The sequence below is a fragment of the Malaya genurostris genome, chromosome 3 (genome assembly GCF_030247185.1).
Source record: "Malaya genurostris strain Urasoe2022 chromosome 3, Malgen_1.1, whole genome shotgun sequence".
Taxonomy (NCBI): domain Eukaryota; kingdom Metazoa; phylum Arthropoda; class Insecta; order Diptera; family Culicidae; genus Malaya; species Malaya genurostris.
In genome coordinates, this window is record NC_080572.1 from 159168774 (window position 1) to 159185033 (window position 16260).

The 16260-nt window shown below is 35.3% G+C and overlaps 1 protein-coding gene across 2 annotated transcripts in view; it reads right to left on the reverse strand.

Annotated features, from left to right (window-relative positions):
- Nucleotides 1-14745, reverse strand: part of LOC131439392 (GTP-binding protein RAD) — a 191218-nt gene extending 176473 nt beyond the window's left edge. For both annotated transcript variants that reach the window (XM_058610337.1, XM_058610335.1), the window contains exon 1: nucleotides 13705-14745. The gene's annotated coding sequence lies outside the window, so the exon portion shown is untranslated. The remainder of the gene's footprint in view (nucleotides 1-13704) is intronic.
- Between the last annotated feature and the right edge of the window lie 1515 nt (nucleotides 14746-16260).

Below are 16260 nucleotides of genomic sequence, written 5' to 3' on the forward strand. Positions count from 1 at the left end.
GCATACCATTTATTAATTTAAAAATTAACACCATTGTTAAGTAATAAATTCTTTGTTTGACCGAAAGCCATTGTAATGCACTCAGCAGAAAAGTAGAGGAAGTGTATCTATTACATTTAAGTATCAATCGCATGACTTTATTTTGCAGTCGCTGTAATTGCATGATTTGTGTACTATTAGCAAGAAACAGAATGGATGGACAGAAGTCAATGTGTGGTGAAATGATTGATTTATACAGAAGAATTTTACTACTGATCGTTAAATCATTTTTCAAACGACACAATACTCCGTACTTTTTGGCAATCTTCCTGATCACGTTATTAATGTGAGATTTGAATGTTAACTTTTCATCAATTACGACTCCAAGGTACTTCATCTCTCTAACGCGTTCAATAATCTCACCATCAATTTCAACGTTAGCATCATGTCTAGTGCTCGCAGAAGAAATAACCATGTATTTCGTCTTTGCGACATTCAATTTCAATTGCTTGAATTTTAACCAACGTGCTAGAGAATGTAGGTCTTCGTTTAAGTGTGCAACAGCTTCATTATAATCCTTAGATGCAATAAACAGAACCGTGTCGTCAGCAAATAAATTGATATCACAAAACCGTAAAACTCGTTTCATATCATTAATATACATAATAAATAAAATTGGTCCTAGGACACTGCCTTGAGGCACTCCAAGTGAGTTATCTAGAGAACTGGACACAAAATCGTTAAATACAGTCTTTTGTTTTCTATCATATAAATAGCTTTCAAACCATTTGTATGCTACTCCTTCAATGCCAAAGCGTTGTAGAGTTTGTAACAATAAAGGTCTTGAGATTGTTTCAAAAGCGCGCTTTAGATCCAAGAACACTGCAAGAATAGTCTCTTTAACTTCAATTCTCTCTTTCCATTTTGCTAATACCAGATTCAAAGCGGTTTCGCAAGAGTGTCCCTCTCGGTATCCAGATTGTTCCGGCATTAGCAAATTATTACCGTTCAAATAGTTCATCAACTGGTCCTTAACTACATGTTCCAATATTTTCTCCAGCGTGTGCAACATGTTGATGGGACGGTACTCTTCGGCTTTATCCGTTCCAGCAACTTTGGGAATAGGAATAACTAATGATTCTTTCCAAACTTTCGGTACGTGCCCAGTTTGTATCGATTCATTTATCAAGTTTAGAAGATCGTGTCCGATAACATGAAAGCAATCTTGTATCACCTTTGCGTTGACATTATCGATACCTGTCGATCTTTCCAATTTAAAACAAATATCTCTTAACTGTCCAAAAGTGATTGGGTGAAACCCTTCAAATCTGCAATTGTTATTTATCGACTGTGTTATTTCACTAGGTTCACTGACCTGATCAATACTCTGATTGATCAGTTGAACACTGTTTATGAAATAACTGTTCAATTTTTCAACTATGGTTTGCTCACACCGTTCTTCTATCCCATTAAAACTCATGCTTTTCGAAGAACTATGTGTTGGCTTAATCATTTGTTTAAGGATTTTCCACAACCCCTTGCTATTTCGTTGATGTTGATCGATCTTCCTCTGGAAATATTCACATCTAGTCTTTTTCAAGGCTCGTGAGTATATATTCCGAGCATTCGTGTATCCACGCCAGTGAATTTCGTTGTTAGTTCTGCAAAACGTTTTATACTTTTTATCCCTCTTTCGCTTCAACCGTAAAAGGTCTAAAGAGTACCACCGGCTCGAGTTAGTCAAGCTAACGTATTTCTCAGATACCAAGCAACTAGTACACCTTTTCAACACGTCAGTCAGAACAGTCGCTCTGCTATCTAAATTTCCAGCTGATTGCGTAAAATCCAGGCTTCTTGATACCAGTTGAGATATAGCTTGGCTTGAGTATTTTTTCCAGCATTTTATTTTAATTTTCTTTTCTTTTAGTATGGAACCTCTCGTCAAGTAAACTGAGATTGTTTCATGATCCGAAATCTTACAACCGTCCGCCACTAATGAACGAATACCGTCAAAATTTGAATACACGTGATCTATTAAAGTTCTACTATGTCTGAAAATTCTCGTGAATTCATTCACAGTTTGCTTGAGGTTGAAGAATTCTGACAACTGTTTCAAATGATTCGAATCTTGGTCCCTGAGCCAGTCAATATTGAAATCTCCTGAAATTATGTTCAATTTACTGAAATCTAAGAAGCTTTCCCACCAGTTTTCTAAAATTTCCAGAAAACGACGGTCACTTGAACTAGGAGAATGATATACAACTCCATAATTTCCCTGCTGCATGCCTCTTTCAACTGATATGCCCAAAAACCAATTATTTTCAATCATTTCGTTTGATCGAATGCTGAACTTAATCGATTCTCTTACGTAAATTGCTACTCCACCGGTATGTCTTGAATGCGATAAGCAATAAGCAACAGTGTAACCAGGAATACCCAGCTGATCAAATGCACTGGAATCAACTATATGTGTTTCCGATAGCATAACTAACAAGGGCCTTCTATCCTCTACAAGATGCCGCATTGCGACAAAGTTAGTAGACAAACCGGCTATATTCAAATACAAAATTTCCGATAGCCTCCTGTCAGTTAGTTGCTATCCACTAGACAAAACGTTTTTCTTTTTCGATTCAAGCAGCCTACGGTATACTGGACACTGTTTACTGAATGCCGGATGATTTATGTCCAAATTCATTCTACGTTCCGAGTTAATTTTTAGACAATTTACGCATTTAAAATCAGTTGAAGAGCACTCAGAAGTTCTATGTGCTGCATTACATCTAGAACAAGTCTCTTTATTCGCACAATTTGTACTCTTGTGACCAAACTCTCCACATTTGAAACATCTCAGTACATTAAAGGCCTCGTAAATAGAACACTTATCCCATCCAATACTAACCGTTTGGGCTGCCATCAGATTGCTATAAGTGTTTTTATCAACCTCTATTATTACATTATATTTGTTATATCTGAAGCGTGGATTTTCAAAATTAGCAACAACTTTCACATCTTCGATCGCAACGCCTTCGTTCTGACTTCTCAAAAGATCGATGAAGACATCAGAGGAATATCGATCACTCATCCCCACTATTTTAATTTTTGGTTTTCCGGGTGTGGGTATAACAGCACTGTAGTTGGCACCCAAATTGCCTTCAATGTTCTCTTTCACTAATTTAATATCTTCCCCGGCTGCACACTCAACAATAATCGAGCCATCTTTACCGTTTTTAAAGTTACTAATCTTATGTGCTCTTGGATCTAGCTTGTCTTTTAAAAATTTCCTTGTATCATCACTCGTTTGTGATGTCTCGACTGGTTTTATCAAAATGACCGAACGAGTCTTACTATTTTTATTACTTTTGTTCTTATTTGTAAATTTTCCAGACAGAACATTCGCATATGTCATTTTATTATTTTTATTAAAAACCTCGTCATTATTTTTAAAATCGTTAATGTCCATACCTGTCGATTCATCTTCATTATCAGTCATTAACTTTCTTTTTCGTCTAGGATTACCATCAGACTCAGAGTAAGTCTTTCTTCCTACAACAACTTTTTTTCTGTTCACTACATCCAATTCATTATCATTTCGCTTAATACTCGAAATCAAGAAACCTTTCAAATCCTCCAACTTTTTGGCCACACTGTTTTCCAAGCATGTCATTTTACTCTCAAGAGTATCATTGTAGGATTTAATCAGTCTCTCAATTCCGTTCTCCAATGCGATGTTCATCTGCGATATGATGCTCTGCCGCTCACCAGCAAATGATTCCGCGATGGATGTTAGTTTATCCATCTCCTTCCTCATATCGCTACTGAACGAATGATCACCACCACCAGACACCACATTAGATGCACCTGAAAGACATTCTCCACATTTATACAAAAGCATCGGAGTTTCGGAAAGCCAGTTCACCATTGCCTTCGTAAGGTTTGAACACTTCTGATGAAAACCATTATTACAAAAAGAACATACTATCCGATCCGATACTGTTAGCTTCTCTTTGCACCTGCCACACTCACCCATCATTTCTGCGCAAACCAAACGGTCCGAGACAGCAGAAGGACAAATAAACAGAATGCAAAAACAATACACATATCATTCAATTCACCCGAAACGACGCCTTTTGTTCAGGCGAACGCTGAACGGGAATAATTAAATCGAAATAGCACCAAATATAGGCATGCACAGAAAATGCACTCTACTTATCTGAATAAAATACAGTCTCGCACTTAGTGTTGCACTAAATTCTTTACGAAAAGTAATGTATTTCACATAAATTATATCACAATTTGATTCGGCACAATAGATGCACAAGTTATCATGATCGTCACTCAGTTCTGAGAAGAAGTGCGCTTTCCTCTTTGTGTGGAGCGGAGCAAATGTATCCGCAGTGTATAATTGAAACCTACGCCCTGGTGTATCACTCTAGTAAAATGCCATCTCTGCTGGTGAACAATATAATCCGCAAGTGTTTCATTGCTAGAATCAGCAACCTTAGATAGTAGTCGATGGGAACGAAGATCCACTCATTTGAATTGATGTTAGTGAGATTCGGCATTGCCGTTTTTGATTTATCGATGTTCAATTTTGGAGTCTTATGACAACTTATTCTTGATCTCCTGAAACCAAAAATCGGCATCCTTTTTTTCATATTATCATAAAAACACTGATCTATGCATACAGATTGTCAAATCTCGACCAGGAATGAATTTTAGAATTATTATTATTATACGCTACCGATTTCTCAAATAACCTAATGTTTTCTTAAGCTGCAACTATCTAAATGAGAATATTCTTCTTGCACTGAAAACAAAATAAACTTTACAGTACTTCTTAAATCGAGCTTTGGAGTAATTTTGGAAATGAGTTTTCTGTAAAGAGAATTCATATCCCTCACAACCAAGACATTTAATTTAAATTCAATGAACAATCAACTTACTACGCAAGCTAAGCAAATGATCAGATGGAAGAAATATTTTCCCATCGGCAAACTGATATAACAGGTAAGTTGTGGCTTTTGGCAGGCAAAGTGTCGAAATAATTCAATTAGTCTGAAGCAAGACAGACTCGTTTGAATGCGGACAAAATGAAACTCAATTAATTAAAGTAATTGCGGTTGCTTTAAGTTTCATTTAACTAAAGATTGGACTTGAACTGAAGCTATATCAACCCTGTAGTTATAAATGGAACATTCGAAAAAGGTGATATAATTAATGTCAAATATCTACTAATATTAATCATATGAAAACTTCATACTGAATAATACTATTTTATTTATTTTCTATTTATTCATCCGACAATGAAAGAATTTAATGAATATAATGTAGTCAATCTATAGAATGCGCCAATTGATGTGTAGGTTTGCCGAAATCGAAGAGATGCTCAACAGTAACAAATGTTCTGTTATATGCTGTTATCGGTTCATAAAATCCAAACGTCCACTATTGATTATTTCTCCACAAAAACAAAAATAGCTTGCCGAATTTTTCTGCACCTTTCCGGTGAATCCAGACCAATCAGACGACAGCGATCAAGATACGGTGGAAGATTTTGCGGATTTTGTCAGCAGTATAACACCTTCAGACAATTGTCCAGTCGCTTTTGTGATTAATGAGGAACGATGCAAATTAAAAGAGTTTAGAATCTAACAAAACACCAAGTTCATTAACACGATCAATTTTTTAAAGCGTTTATCCACCTATTTTATTGTCAAAATGTAATGTATTAAAAAATCAGTGGACCTCACATTTTGCAATGCTGACGATAAGCCAGTTCTTTCGACACCAGGTAACGAATTCATCCAGAAGCTTTTGAAGACGAACACAGCCGTCAATAGAGCGTATCTCAAGGTATAGTTTCAAATTATATATGTATGTATATGTTTGTGTGAAGCCACCATCAGTTCAAGGTATTACCAGTGTATGCGGGTAGACTTTCATATAATTGCTGTTAAGAAAGCCAAAATGGGGCTTGAGGACCCGCGCGCCTTCCAGCAAGAACATCCGGCCATATAATAAAGAATTGTGCTGTACCAGCTTAAACCCGTCTGATGATTTGTTTGTTAGAAGGGTGCGTCTTACTCATTTCAGACCTTTAGGGAGAAACACAAAGCTTCCCCCGTGTGACTCAGGTTGGCAATCCACTCCATCATCCAGTCATTCACTTGTAAGATACCCTGATGCACTCCCTGCCCCTCCTCGTTGTCGATATACTTGAGCATAATACAATATAATATAATATAATATAATATAATATAATATAATATAATGCAATACAGTATACTACAATATAATATAATATAATTCATAATAACATAATATAATATAATAGAACTACAGAGAACAGACATCCAAGCTAGTACAAACTTCCTTAAAAATCTGTGTAAAGCATACAAGTGAAAATCCGTTAAAATCACTGTTGCACACGGCTTTGCACGTATGCATGTCTGTTGGATATCTTTTCTCTGTGAAATAACGTAATATAACACAGTATAATATAATATAATATAACACAATATAATATAACATATAACAATATAACACAATACATATACTTGTATTATAATATAATATAATATAATATAATATAATAAAATATATTATACTATGATACAATGTATAACAGTTGATGTCGCATTGTAAGTTATGCTCTACTTTCGTCGCCGTACTGCAGGAAATATAATATTTCATTTTAAATAATAATAATAATTATAATAATAATGATAATAATAATAATAATATTAATAATAATAATAATAATATTAATAATAATAACAACAAATAATGCAACAAACAACAGAACCACATATTGCAATATACTATGATATATATTGCACTTTAGGATGTGCTTCAAACTACAAGCCTTTTCGCACCCTCTCATTCTGCTACTAACGCAGAAGGCGATAGCACCCAGTCGACGCCGTTCTATTGACCAAATGTCATCATAGACGCTCGGGGAGGCATGAGATAGAAACTTGTGAGGACTTAGTTATCTCACCATTTGCCGACCAGGTATACTTTCAAAATATCGACGTAAACTAATTAGCAGCCACCACCTAGCAGCAAAGTAGCGTCATTAAAAAAACAGCGAAAACAAAAATTGACCCATGAAGTTGCCTTGAGGTTCACCTGATATGTTCGCGAAAAAAGATGACATATAGGAATCAAAATTGACTCGCACGACTCTACCACTAAGAGCATAGCCAGTCAATGAACTTATGTGTTGCACCCAGACGCAATATTTTGCATATAAGAATTCGGTAATGAATTCGGTAGCACGCTGCTTTAAAATCAATTCGGTATCAATTTGTACTTTTTCCTCAATTTGTACTTTTTTTTACAATTTGCGAAATATAGGCCGATGGAAAATCCAGAAGATTAGTGCTTACCGAACGCCCGGGCATGAAACCTTGTTAGTCAGTCTTAGTTTCAATGTCAAATGCACCGAAGTAAAGAACTTTGTAAACAAGTCAGAAGACTTCAAATTGGTATGAAAAAAAGCCTTTAAAAGTGTTAGAACACAAAAAGAAATTACAAAATCACTCGGAGCAATCCATTTGTCGACATACAAAAGTAATGGGAATGATTCAAAATCGGTTGTAGTATGAATTGAAGCCAAGGGACGCTTCTTCACGTTTCTTAACTAGTCCAACGGTATAAAAGAATAGGTTTCTTGCATCGAATTGTTATTGGCGATAAAAAGTGGGTCGATTATGCAACCGTTTCGGGTTGTACATCCTGTCATGCCCATATAGGAGCATCGTTAGAGAACTACACTGTGCGTCAAAAAATAATGAGACTCAAACATTTTTAATTTCATTGGAGCTTTATTCTATTTATTTATTTATTATCTTTAATGTCAATTTTAAACATAACCTGTATTAACATAAAATGTTCTTAGAAGATAAAGCTTTCTCTTCACTAAATATGTCTGCCATTTGCATTTATGACCGCTTCTAGACGACGCCTAAAACTTTTGCAGACCTTGCAATATAATCTAATGACATTTCTCTCCAGTGCTTTGTTATGGAGGTCCATAGAGAGATCAAATTCGAGTGAGGATGTCCACATACACGTGCCTCAGTATTCGCTCATACACTGAAATACAGAGGATTCAAGTCCGGCGAGCTACGTGGATTCCACATCTCTTTGGATCAGAATTGAGGCAGATTGTCCATCAACCGCATTTGTGTTTTCTTCGACGTGTGGGCAGGGGCCCCGTCTTGGTGGAACACAATCCTTGCCGTAGGTAGATGTAATCCAAGGCAAAACATGATTCTTAAGTATTCCTAAGTACACATCTGTATCCACTTTCAGGCCTTCTTACACGGAGAACCCTTCGATCATAAAATTGCGATATCGCAGTTTTTGATTTTTGCGATAGTTGATTCAACTAATTTATTTTTGATTCAACCAATATGGTTTTTGATTTGCATATATTCAAGTAGTTGAAAAATATGTTGTTTTGAATGCTGTCAAATTCCGGAGACAGTTGAAAGCAAAACAATAATTGAACTGCAAAACTGCAACTTTTTTAGTTGAAATCTGCTCGCGTCGCTTCAAAATGTCAATGAAAACAACATCGATGGTTAAAGCGTTTGGTGAAATTGTGTTCATTCGATTTGAGAAATTCATGATAACAAGTGTTTATCTAACAGCGGTGTTGTGATAAAGTTAACCTTGTTTAAGATTAAAAAGATTCGGTGACAAATTAGAAAATGGCAATGAATGATCATCTCGTAATCTTTCAGGTATGCGCAAAAATTTTATGCTTCAAAAATTTTATGCTTCAAATTGATTTACTTCCAGCTGTTTGATACCGATGATGATGTTCATGCATTAGCAATAGAACGCTTTTTGACATGAATTTAATTCATAAAAGTAACAGGAGCGAAGGGTTTCAAACACACAGAACGCGCTGCAATTGAATGGCGCGTTTGAATTGCCGTCGCAAAATTCCAATTCCCTGCGGTTGATGCACCCAAGCTCAAATAAATTGACTAAAATTTTCGCAAATCAGTAACATTGTTCGAATTGATTCAACTATTTGCAATGTCTAAAACAAATAAAACCGATTTATTTTTCAACTAACAGAATTTTGTTTCAATAACAACACCAGTTATTTCAACTAAAATATTCGTTGAAATTGAAAGGTATGTGTCCTCACTAATTGACAGCATTTTTTTCAAACAGTTAAATTAGTTGTTTCAACCATCGTTTCTGCTAATCGAAAAACAAAAATGACAGTTTAGTTAAAACAACAATCGATTAGTTGTACCAAATTTTAACCAATCGAATTCAGAAAATCAACTAATATTCTGGTTGAAATGGGATCGCGGGTGGTTCCGTGTAGATAAAACAGGGTCCAGTTTTTGGCCATTGGAAGCAATCAATCCAAACACCATCATCCCTGCTGGATGCTTGGATCGAAACGTGAATTTATTGTTATCAGGTACATCAGATGCTTTCTTCGAACTTATATACCGGTTGGTGCGACTGTTGGACACGCTGTCGACAGTAAACAGCTTCTCATCAGTAAAGAGATTGATGGTGGATCTCTTCTTCAGATTACTAAGCAGTTTCTTGCTTCGCTTCATTATAGCTGCTCCTCCTGATTTGTCAGTACTCAAATGTTTTTTTAACTCGAACTCTAGATTTTCCATTCCATTTCCCACTTCATATTCCACAAATTGTCTTACCGTTGCTGCTGATACATTTGCCTGCTTTGCCATTCTCTCATACTCCGAGCGGGATTACGAGTCACATTCATCTTAATTGATTGTACCAACTCTGGCCTTCTCACAGATCGCTTCCGACCCCTTCAAGTTTTCTTGGTACTACTGGGAGTCCAACTGACGCCTTGACATGAAATACAGTAGCACTTGAATATTTTACAAGAGCCATGATTTCTGAAACTGAACAAAAATCTGTAACACTAGGTTGAGTTACTTGAGCGGTAAGGTAGTATTGATGAGCATGCCTTTTTGTATTATTTATATATTTATAATTGATGTTGAAATATTCTCAATACCTATTATAAAATGAAAATTAATTATCAAAGCTAGAATGAAATAATAAAAATATTACATTCTCAAGTATACATAAAAGCAGCAACTGAAAATATATAATCTAGATTTAAAAACTAATAATTACAAATACACTACTTGAAAATTGCTGCACCATGCTCCTGAAAATCCAGTTCAGTGAAGATGATCCGGTAGATAGAAGTTTGGTATGCTAGGATAGAAGGGTTAATCAGGGCTTATCAAACAGACAGCCAACGTGAATTGCCATTAGTCAACAGAACTTGTGTTAAAATTTATATAAAAGTTAAAATAAGTATTAAAACAAGTCCCGTTTGGAATCACCTAAAAGTGGCAACCCCAGATCTAGCACCTTTTAGACGAAAGTCACGAAAATAATTACGAGAAACTTGCTTTCAAGAGATAAGTCGAGCCCTAGCTTTTAATTTCTCCAATACCATTAAAATACCACTAAACTCTCGGCAGCACAAGACAGCAGAAAGAAAAGGACTAAATAGCCGCATCACCCCAAACGCGGCCCATATTAACCTCATCACATCACGCAGCACATTTTCGAGTGAGGGCTAGGCGTATTCTATTTTACTCGCCCTCCTCCACTCACGGTTATTTGTTTATTTGATTCAAAAGAATAACCGAAATCGGTTTATTTGTGATTTTGGAAGTCGAATCCAAATAATATTCAGGAATTTTGTATGGGACCACAAGGACTTTCATTTGAATCTAAGTTTGTGAAAATCGGTTCAACCATCTCCGAGAAAAGTTAGTACAAAAAAACGTTGCATATACACATACGCACATACACACACATACACATACACACAGATTAAAAAAAACACACTCATACGCACACACACACACACACACACACACACACACACACACACTTTGCATACTCGACGAACTGAGTCGAATGGTATATGACTCCCGGCCCTCCGGGCATCGGTTCAAAAGTCGATTTTCGCAGTGATTGCATAATCTTTCTATATAAGAAAGGCGAAAAGGATCTCACTCACTTTTCATTAAGATGGCCAAATCACAAACTTCAAAGGAAAAATCTTACAATTTCATACGGAATTCCTAAATTTGTTGTGGATACTTCTTCCGGTTTTGGAACTACAGAATAAACAGGATTTGTATAGTTTGTTAGATTAAGTCCGAACTTCAATGAACAGTTGTTTTGCGAACTCCTCAGTAAGATTTTTGATGTTATGAGTAATATGACAAAGGCATCATTACGCCACTAGGTGGATTAAAACAGGGTTTTTAATTATTCTATGAGGTTCCTCTCTAATTTTAGTAAACATTCCTAGCAGTCTTGAGTGTTACATCATAAATCTTGCATAAAAACTGTAAACTATACAAAAGCCTATTTAAATCCATTTTGAGATCATATTTAAGCCAAAACCAATATTTAAATGTATTTAGAAATTATTCAAAATTCAAGAAAGTTCTAAAACCTGCTGTATAATCAACATTAGATTATTTCGGGCGAATTCCGTAGCAAGATTGTCTTAGATTTTTTTACGAGCTTCAATTTTTCTCTAAATTAAAAATAAATATGAGATTTCATTTTTACCTTGAATGCATACATAAAAATTGAAATAATAACAAATGATCTTGAAATAAATGCGCTTCTCACAAAAGCTACGGGTTTATAGTGATCTATAAAGCGTGGTGGTACGGTGGAAGAAGAAAACACATCGAACGAAATAGAACATCGTACACGCTATAAAAAAAACGAAACGGTTACGGATGTCTGTTACTAGTATGTGATATTAGTAAAAGACGATGCTGATACAAATTTGAGCTATTTTATGATAAGTGTGACCGAAAGAATAGAATAATGTTTGATTACGTCCGAACAAACTTTCCTATTTCTATTCAATGAACAGTTGTTTTTGCGAATTCCACAGTAATAACAGATCGGCTGAAAAGTTCGTATCGTTTCTATGAGAGGGCGCCACTAGAATTAAATCCATACCATTTTCAGTTAGTACCAACCTTCAAAAGATACGTGTATAAATTTGACAGCTGTCTGCTTATTAGTTTGTGAGATATTGCATTTTGAGTGAAGCTACTTTCGTTATTGTGAAAAAAATGGAAAAAAAGGAATTTCGTGTGTTGATGAAACACTACTTTTTGATGAAAAAAAGTGCCGCCGATACCAAAAACTAGCTTGATGAGTGTTATCCAGACTCTGCACCGGGCGAAGCAACAATTCGTAAGTAGTTCGCAAAATGTCGTACTGGTCATATGAGCACCGAAGACGATGAACGCAGTGGACGTCCAAAAGAGGCTGTTACCGATGAAAACGTGAAAAAAAAATCCACAAAATGATTTTCAATGACCGTAAAGTGAAGTTGATCGAGATAGCTGACACCCTAAAGATATCAAAGGAACGTGTTGGACATATTATTCACGAATATTTGGATATGAGAAAGCTTTGTGCGAAATGGGTGCCGCGTGAGCTCACAATCGATCAAAAACAACAACGAATTGATGATTCTGAGCAGTGTTTGGAGCTGTTATATCGAAATAAAACCGATTTTTTTCGTCGATATATAACAATGGACGAAACATGGCTCCATCACTTCACTCCGGAGTCCAATCGACAGTCAGCGAAGAGGTAATCGCTGAAACTGAGGTCTATTTTGAGGCAAAGGACAAATCGTACTACAAAAATGGTATCGAAAAGTTGGAAGATCGCTATAATCGCTGTATCGCCTCTGATGGCAATTATGCTGAATAATAAAAACGAATTTTGGCAAAAAAATCTGTATTTCTATTAAATGATACGAACTTTTCAGCCGAACTGTTATTTATGATGTTATGAGTAATATGAGAAAGGCATCATTACACTACTAGGTGGATTAAAACAAGTTTTTAATCATATCAATCCGAATGATCCGGTATTTTTAAATCATATCAACACCGATAAACACAGAATAATATCAAGAATGCCCGGTTTTTTGACACCAAATTGCATCAAAATCGATCAATTCTTTCAGAAGTTATAAATTGTTGAAAAAAAATCGATGAAAATTTTAACTCGAGCGTTTGAGTGTTAATAAAAAGACACTGATTAAAAAACTCAGTTTCGACTTGAATGTGTCCATCTTGGAATGTATGATCGGTTGGTATTGAACTTAATGACAAAATTTCATCAAAATCATAATGTTTTTGTTTTGTAAATCGATTATAAATTTTTAAAATTAATGTTTTTTCAGCATAGGACTCGATAAGGATTTTTTAAGTATTTTTATTGAAAAATTTGAATTTGTGAAAATCACTCGTTTCGTTCTTTGTAGGATTTATCATTTTCCCATTTCTCCCATAATGTAACATGCTTTGTTATTTTTCGAATTTGAAAGCCATGTTTCCAACAGGATGATTAATGAACCAATAGCTGACTAAGTTGAATTAAAATTCTCCAACAAGTGGCCTTAAAAGTTTATCCGGATCATTGTTTGAAGCTTTGGATGGATGATTTCGAACAAAAATTTTCCGAATTGTAAACGAAATAGCTTTAGTTTGAAAGTCTTTATTAAGCTTTCGAAATACCAAAATTCTTCAATCAGTACACCGACAGTTGTGTTAATATGAATTAAATTATTTCATAAATGTAACGAAAATCCAATACATTCATCAATACATAACGGTTACTCAAAACTTTGTTTACCTTCTATTCCTTTAATAACTGTGAAAAACAATCCTATTCTGTAAATTGTATTAGATTGTTTTCGGTTAGCACCGATATTTCTTATCACCAGCTTTTATTTATTTCCTTTTTCGCAGAAACTAGTAGTAGCACCTGACCATCAAACACACTGGATACTGCAATTCGTTATTTCAACTTCAATAACTATCACAACAATAATTTTCCGTTAGGAGAGATTTTGCTTGAACATATTGTTCCCATTTCACTGATTATTTATATCCAAACAGGGAATTTCCTTAGGCCTTTGAAATCCTAACTTTACGAAGTAGGATCGATGAACTATTACTTAGTGACCTAATTTTAAATTCATCCTTCACAACAAAAATTGGATGCTTTTGATTTTTGTTTTATTTCACATAAATCAAGCGTATTCTATCATTGCATCCTTGTACCATATAAAATGACATACATGGAACAGTTTTCCTATTCACATTAGCGCCAACTCCGGAAAGTAAACTTCAGTTGATAAAAACCACTTTCAATATCGAATATATCCATATACTGCCATCAGAATCGTGCATTCTCATTCATGCGTGGTTTCTCACTGTTTAAATTACGCTTCGCAGACTTTCTTCACACGTAAAAATATAATCACTTTTTATAGAAGAACTGAAAATATCTGTTCCTCGATGTATTTTTAGTATCAATCCTTCATTCACTTTTCTGTATTGGTCGGTTCGCTCTATTTCTTCTATGCCTTTCGTTAGAAGCGACAGCATAAAAATTCAGAGTAATATCAAAACAACCCCGTACCGTAATGACGATGGCAGGATAATAGTCTCAATTGATACATAAGCTTTACTATTTGTATCACAACCAACTAAATGATTTGAAATTATGGATAGACAGAACGGATGGAAATGTCCCGATTTTTAAACTAAAAGTAGATTAAGACAAAAAAAAGTAGTATATATAGTAGCGAGAACTTGAGAACAACTTTATGGCAATGTTAAACCACACGCGTTCGCAGCGATGATTTTCCGTAGACTGAATCCATAAAGAAAAGCATACAACGATGAAGGAAAATACAATTCGCACTGCCGCACATTTGCTCAAACTCAACGCTATATGCTCACTTTTGAGAGTTGTGAAAAGCGGTATGATAGACTAAAATGTGTTAGGCAAAGTAACTGGAACACATTCACGAGAGAAAATATTTTCCGCTCCTTAACAGAATGTGACAGCGACAAGTCGCTCCGGATGTGGCGAGGTTCAAGGAACATTTTTTCAACTTGTTGAATTGACATTGTTTTTTGGTCCGAGTAGGAAACCCAGGTAAAACGCCGCATTCCAGTAAATTTGAACTCTCTCGGACACCGACAGAATATGATAAATCCTTTTTTAATCCACCTAATGGTGTAATGATGCCTTTCTCATATTACGTCACTAGAAGATTCTGTCAAGATTTTTTTCAAACTTGAATAAAATCAAAAACTTTCTCTAAACTACCATCACCTTTTCAATTTGGAAACAGTTATGTCTAGTTAATATAGATTAAGATGTGGCAACCCTGTACGTTATATAAAATTGAACTAAGCAAGCTGTGCATCAATTTGTATGATAGTTTGAAGGTTTTGATATTCATTGCCTATATTTTTGGAACCGGATGTCGGATCTGGATCAAATTACACAGTAACTTTTAAGAAACTGAGAGCTTTAATTTGAATCATGATTTTTGAAAATCGGTTTAACCGTGGCTGAGAAATCGAAGTGAGTTCCGGGTTTGAAGCTTTTCTGCACTATTATCGGTGCCTCCGGGAGCGGAAACCGTGGACTAGTAGTCTTAAAGTAGATTTATATATCCACAAAATAAAAAATCTGCTAGCTAGATGAATTTAGTAATAAGTTTTATGAAAATGTGCACCTCGTTTCGCCATCGCTTGTGAAAAAATACTCATGAAATTGAAAATTTTCGCTAATCGCTCTGTAATACCGGAACCAGATCCGAAAGTCGGATCTGGATCAACTTTTCGGGGACATTTTAGGGAGTTTTAAGACCTTTTATTTGCATCTTAGTTTGTAAAAATCGGTTGCGAGATTTCCGAGAAAATTGAGTGCGCATTTTACCATAGATTTGCACATTTTGCCTTGTAATTCCGGAAGAGGAAGTCGGATCGGAATAAAATTCAATACGATCTATGGGACCGTTTGACCTTTCATTTGAATCTGAGTTTATTGAAAATCAGTTCAGCCATCTCTGAGAAAATCAAGTGACATTATTTGCCACATACACACCATATATACGTACATACACACTCACTACAAATGACATAAAAATTTTAAGACAAATTTCCAACCCATGGAAATTAGATTCGGCAGAAAGTCTAGAAATTTTCAAACATAATTCCACTTCTTTACTAAACAGAGACCAAGGAAATAGGTCTTCCTGACTCTTTAAGTTACTACCTACACACAGGAGCACAGACAAACATAGAAAACACTTAACCTCTCCCTACCCTAAACAAATTAGATAATTATTTCGAGGTATTTATACCTGTTGTAGGAATCTACAGGGTC